This window comes from Pteropus vampyrus, unplaced genomic scaffold, assembly GCF_000151845.1.
Source record: "Pteropus vampyrus isolate Shadow unplaced genomic scaffold, Pvam_2.0 Scaffold360, whole genome shotgun sequence".
Taxonomy (NCBI): domain Eukaryota; kingdom Metazoa; phylum Chordata; class Mammalia; order Chiroptera; family Pteropodidae; genus Pteropus; species Pteropus vampyrus.
In genome coordinates this window covers 727,258-732,679 of record NW_011889141.1, presented here as the reverse complement: position 1 = coordinate 732,679, position 5,422 = coordinate 727,258, and the positions used below count along the sequence as shown (strand labels likewise).

The window sequence follows — 5,422 nt, the reverse complement described above, 5'->3', positions numbered from 1 at the left end:
TCCTGAATCTTGGAAAATCCCTCGTGGCTTGGGATGCTGCCGGGGCGCGGGGCAGGTAGTGTAGAAAAAAAAGGAGAAATAAAGACTCTCTCCCGCCAAACGCCTGTTCGAGCTTGATTTTGCACTTTCACTTCAGGGAATCAGCCAAAATACTCAGAATTTCAACCCAATATAAAAAGAATGCGGCCACTTGACCTCTTTTACTGTGCGTTAACACAAGACAGCCCGCTCTTCGTTAGTTCGGGTAGCTCAGTCAGTAGGGCCTCAGACTTCTAACCAGAGAGTCCAGGTTCAAGTCTCTGCTCAGACAGAGGCTTTCTAAACTCCGAGACAAACTAGAGCAGGTGTCAACCTCACTCTCACAGAGCAGGTGTGAGGATATGCTAAACGCCCTAAACGCTCCTGGGCTCCCCCACCAAGGAAGTGACCAGCCAGATCCTCTCTTGGATCTGGTTGAACCAGGTGGAAGGTGAGAAAGACAAGTGCTTGATAGCATATCTTCCAGTTTCTGCCCTTTCACGTCCAACCTTCACGGGCTGCCTTCACGGGCTGCTCTGCCTTGGGATATCACTTCCCTAAAACTAGTATTACTTTTTTATTCAAAACGTTAATAAACACCTAACCAAAAAATGGTGCACCTGTCATCAGAGTCATGACACATGCTCCTGGCTGTAACTGCAGCTTTGGGCACTGAGCAATAGTTCAGGCACTTTTTATTAAAACCGCGATGAGAAAACTGAGCTTCCAAGAAATACTTCGGACCGAGACACGTGCTTGTAAATCAATGCATCCACTTGGGAACCATCCGTCACCAGATTTCTAACGCGCTGGTGGGACCCTGACTTGTGAGTCTGCTGCATAGACAGACGTTTTTGAAAACTATCTCCACGTCTGTCGCCGATGAGACTGCACTGGGGACCAAATCCAAGGTCTTCTGCCTGTAACTCAGATGTGTTAGTTTCCACGCTATGAAATGATTTATGCTTTCTTTTGGAGGTTTAAGCTCTTTGTCTCATCATACTGGTGTACTAAACACTTGTCTCGTTGCCACGTGCCTGCTAAGAGACGTGGGGGGGGGGATATTAGATACAAACATACAACGCGATTGAGTAAGGGACGAGCCAACAGAGATGTTATAACGAAAGCGATGGACTCCAGTCCTGTCCTAAAATATGCCAGTAAAACCGTTGCCGAAACCCGGGATCGAACCAGGGACCTTTAGATCTTCAGTCTAACGCTCTCCCAACTGAGCTATTTCGGCGAGCTCGAAGGCAGTTTCTATGCCATTAAGGAAATTTAAAAAAGAGAGAGCGCGATCCATTTCCAACCTTTCAATTCTTAATTTCACCTTCCAAATAGCAGTGTTTTTAGCTCTGAGGTTTTGAGAGCTGCGAATGAGAAAAGTAATTCCTCTCATACGAGGAGAGTTTCGCGTTCTGCCTTGCTTTCTCTCTCTCTCCTAAGACCCTAATATGAACAAAGACATCCACGCAGTCCCCACCCACGCCCACCCTGCCGTGAGGTTCATATGATAACATCATAATTTTTAAATGGAATAACTAATTTGAGCCAAATCGTCCAGAGTTGAACCACAGCTATCCAGCTCCAAAGCGGGAAAGGTCTTGGTGAAGACAGACTCTAGTCGTTTTTTTGTTTGTTTATTTTTTGTTTGTTTGTTTGTTTGTTTTTCTCAATTTTCGTCAAAGGGTGAAAACCATACCTGGAGCGGGAGTGAACTAGAGCAAAGGAAGGGAGAACTAGGAAGCCTCAGTACTCTCCATCCTTGTCCTCTGCTTGCCCTGGCCTGCTCTGTAGTCTTTCAGTCAGAGAATGGAGCAAAGAAACTCACTTTTCAAAGCTGTCAAAAGTGGACTTGATCACTTTCCAAGGCACTCCCTCAGGAAAAAGAAAAATTCAACTCCTTATATTGTTTCTATCCCTGGAATGCCATGGGAGCCCCATAATGTACTATCTTCAAGAAAGAAGCCGCTCGTAACCAACCAGAACTCTCCTCCTTGGATCAGTGACCGTGGCTGTCCCTTTAGCACAGACCGACCAACACAAGTCACATGAATATGAACATATGATCTTGGGTGTATTGGGAATCTATTTCTTTGATAAGGTTCCTTACCTGTTTCAATGTATATGTTTAGTTTCCAGCCTAGAAAGTTCTTTAATAATAATAGCTACAATGTATTGAAACCTTGTTTTTAAGCAAGGGCTCTATTAAGTACTGCGCATGCGTGTTGTTTTATTTGATTTCCACAAGTTTATGAGATGAATGCTGTCAGTACTATTCTGTTTCTACTGCTGAGGAAGCTGCGCTTTGAAAAGGGGGAGGTGGCTGTGGGTCTATGTGAGCCCGAGACAAAGCGTCCCTGCATGGACGGAGGCCCTGCGCCCACTTGGCCCTATCTCCATCCTGGCCCTGGCCCTGGCCCTGGCCCTGGCCCACTCTCTAAGACTCCCTGGGTACCAGTCTCTCAGCCACGAAGGCAGCAGACTACATCTCCATCTTCTTAATGGGGAAATCGAGACCGATTTTCTTCTGTTGCCTGGCAGAAGCAAGGAAGGCCCCATCTCTAGCTAAGAAAGGATGGTCCTCTCGGGGAAAATTAGTTTAGTCTTGGGGAATCCATGTCCGAACTTCTCTTGTGTCCATAACCCAGCTTTCTCAAAACCTCTCAGAAGCTGAATGTTTCCCTTATGAATTTGTAGTCGGCGGGAGCTAACTTTTTGTTGTTTTTCGAACACCGGGACTTGTCCCATTCCAGTCCCTTGGATGCGCTTTCCCCACATGCACCCTCTTCCTTTCCAGAAGCTGCCGTCTCAACCTCAACTCTTCCTGGAATTCAGAGTCACTCTTTGGGGGAGGGAGAGAGATTTGAATTCGTTTGAGAGGGGCGGTTGTTGCTCTGGTTGGTGCCTCAGATTCTAGCTGGTGGTCCCTTCCTTTTCAGAGTGCAGAAATATTCTCTAGATTTAGAAGAGTAACAAGGGGCGGTGGAAAGGTGCAGGATGCGTGCCATATTCTTGCGGGCACCTAGCAAGAGGAAACCCAAGTCCCCAAGTAGCCGCGGACAGTAGTCGGCGCCTGGGGGATAAGCGGGGGGTGGGGGGACAGTCCGAGGGACTTCCTGGGTGCGTCTGTTCCCCCCTCCTTTGATTACAGTTTGGACCTCGCAGACTGGCCGGTGATTGCAGAATAAATCAGCTTATTTAGTTCCTAGAGCCAAGCACTTGCAGTGTCTCGGAGGCCTTTGCTCGAGGACCCGCGGTGTCAGTACTCGTGGAGGCCCTGGCTCTTCCCTGGAAAGCGGTTGGATAGGAAGTGTATACGCTCCGGGATTTCACTCCTTTCTCTACCGGAAACCGGCTAAGAAACGCAGAGCTTTAAAGCTGGGTTTCATCTTTTAAATTACACTGGAAAAGGGAAGAAAAAACACTCCGCCCGAACAGGGACTTGAACCCTGGACCCTCAGATTAAAAGTCTGATGCTCTACCGACTGAGCTATCCGGGCTCACGAGGAAACTTTCCCTCGGATCAATGAAGACTGTGTCGTCGTTTGCGCCGCAAGCTAACGGGCATCGTCCCGGACGAGCTCCCAGTCTCTTTTGTGTGTAATTCAATCGGATTCCGATCCAGGGAGTCTGGAAGGAGGTCTTTCTTGGGCAGCTGCGAACAGATTTCTTAAATGAAATGAAACACGCCCGTTTCATTTAGAGAGTCCCTGGCAAACGTGAATCCTGAGTTCTGCCAAACCCTGCGGAGGGAAGAGAAGCCGTTTACTTGCTGTCATCATCCCTGTGCGTTTCTTTGCCCCAAACTCAAAGCTCACAGGGTCGGCGACCACAGTTCAGCGTTAGCAGCAGGAGGTTCCCCCTTCTTCCGAAAAGCAAAAGCGCCACTTCGCAGCCCCTAGTCCTCACCGCAGGTGCGCGCCTCAAAAAGGAGCGCGGAGCTCATTAGCGGGAAGGACGAGATGATCCTGGCTCTGGCCAGAAGCGTTGGCAGCCACCACTGGCTGGAGCTCCGAGGTCACGCCCTTGGCCCCTCCCCTCTCGCCTGCCCCGCCCCCTCTGGCTTCTAGTCACCGCGCGCGTCGCTGGCTGAACCCGCCCTCCCCTTGTCTCACCCGTACCCGCCCTTTCAACCCTCTGGGCCTTTGCACGTGCTGTTCCCTTTAACTGGACCGCCACCTCCCTTTCACTCCTTCCCTGTCGTCCGCCCGCAGCACATCTGAGAACTCGGCCTAACCTCCAACCTTTCTGGGAAGCTCAAGGTGACCAGCGCCACCCCTGGCCTTTTTCTCCCCTGCACTGTGATCAAGCACAGGTCTAGCAGGCAAGGGTATGGGTGGCAAACCTTTGGAAGCCGGGTAGTCAATGCTTTAACAGAGGGGGATATGCAGTGCTTTCGTAACACAGGCAACGTAGAACCTGGCAGGAAAAAAAGACACTAGAACTGTGCCTTGGAAGGTAAGAGTACGCCCGGCAGACAAGAATGACAATTCAGGCACACACATCCTGTCTTCTTGGAGCTTCTTTCTTGTATCCCAAGTACTTTCCAGGGGGATTCCTCCTTTCCTGGAACTTGGGAAACGTTTGCTCTTTCAGGGCAAAGGCCCAACATTTTCTAAAAGTATGGCATCTGCCTTCATGGTTCCAAGGTGGCTGGCCTATGCTCAGTGAATTTTCCCCCTAGCAAGCAATAATAATCTCACCCTTCACTCTTACCTGTGTGTAACACTTTAAAGCATGCTGTCAGGGATGGATGGATGGATGGATGGATGGATGGATGGATGGATGGATGGATGCAAGAAAGATAGATAGATAGATAGATAAAAGATAGGTAGATAGGCAGACAGATGGAAAGATGAGATTTATGTTAAGAAACTGGAAGGTGGGGACTGACAAGTCTAAAATCTGTTGGGTAGGGCAACAGGCTGGAAATTCAGGTGAGCAGATGTTGCAGTCCAACCTCAGCAGGGTGGCAATCTGTAGAGTCATGCAGATTTTGTCTATTACAGTCTTGAGAATTTGCTCTTCATCAAGACACCCCAGTCTTTTTTCTTATGCCTTCAGATGATTGGACGAGTCCCACCCACATTATGGAGAATAATCTGCTTTACTCAGTCTACTGATTTAAATGTTAATTACATCTAAAAGACACATTCACAGCACCATCTAGACTGGCATTTGACCGAACAACCTGGCACCATGGCTAGCCAAATGGACACACGAAATTCACAGGCGAACATGCAGCATGCCAAGTTTGAACTGTGCGATCTCTTACTCCACCATTTTGTTTTCCTTCCTTTTGATCTACATTGGATTTTTCCAGAGTCTCTTATCAAAACGCATCCTTCCACCCAAGAACCCAAAGAAATGGGGGATCAAGCCCCTTATCAACTAGTATCTT

General features: G+C 48.6%; 2 non-coding genes across 2 annotated transcripts; both read right to left on the bottom strand.

Annotated features, from left to right (window-relative positions):
- Nucleotides 1-1,188: 1,188 nt before the first annotated feature.
- On the bottom strand, nt 1,189-1,261 carry TRNAF-GAA. The gene has a single exon. It is a non-coding gene; the product is annotated as a tRNA-Phe (tRNA).
- A 2,187-nt stretch (nt 1,262-3,448) lies between these two features.
- TRNAK-UUU lies at nt 3,449-3,521 on the bottom strand. Its single transcript has one exon. It is a non-coding gene; the product is annotated as a tRNA-Lys (tRNA).
- Nucleotides 3,522-5,422: the final 1,901 nt, after the last annotated feature.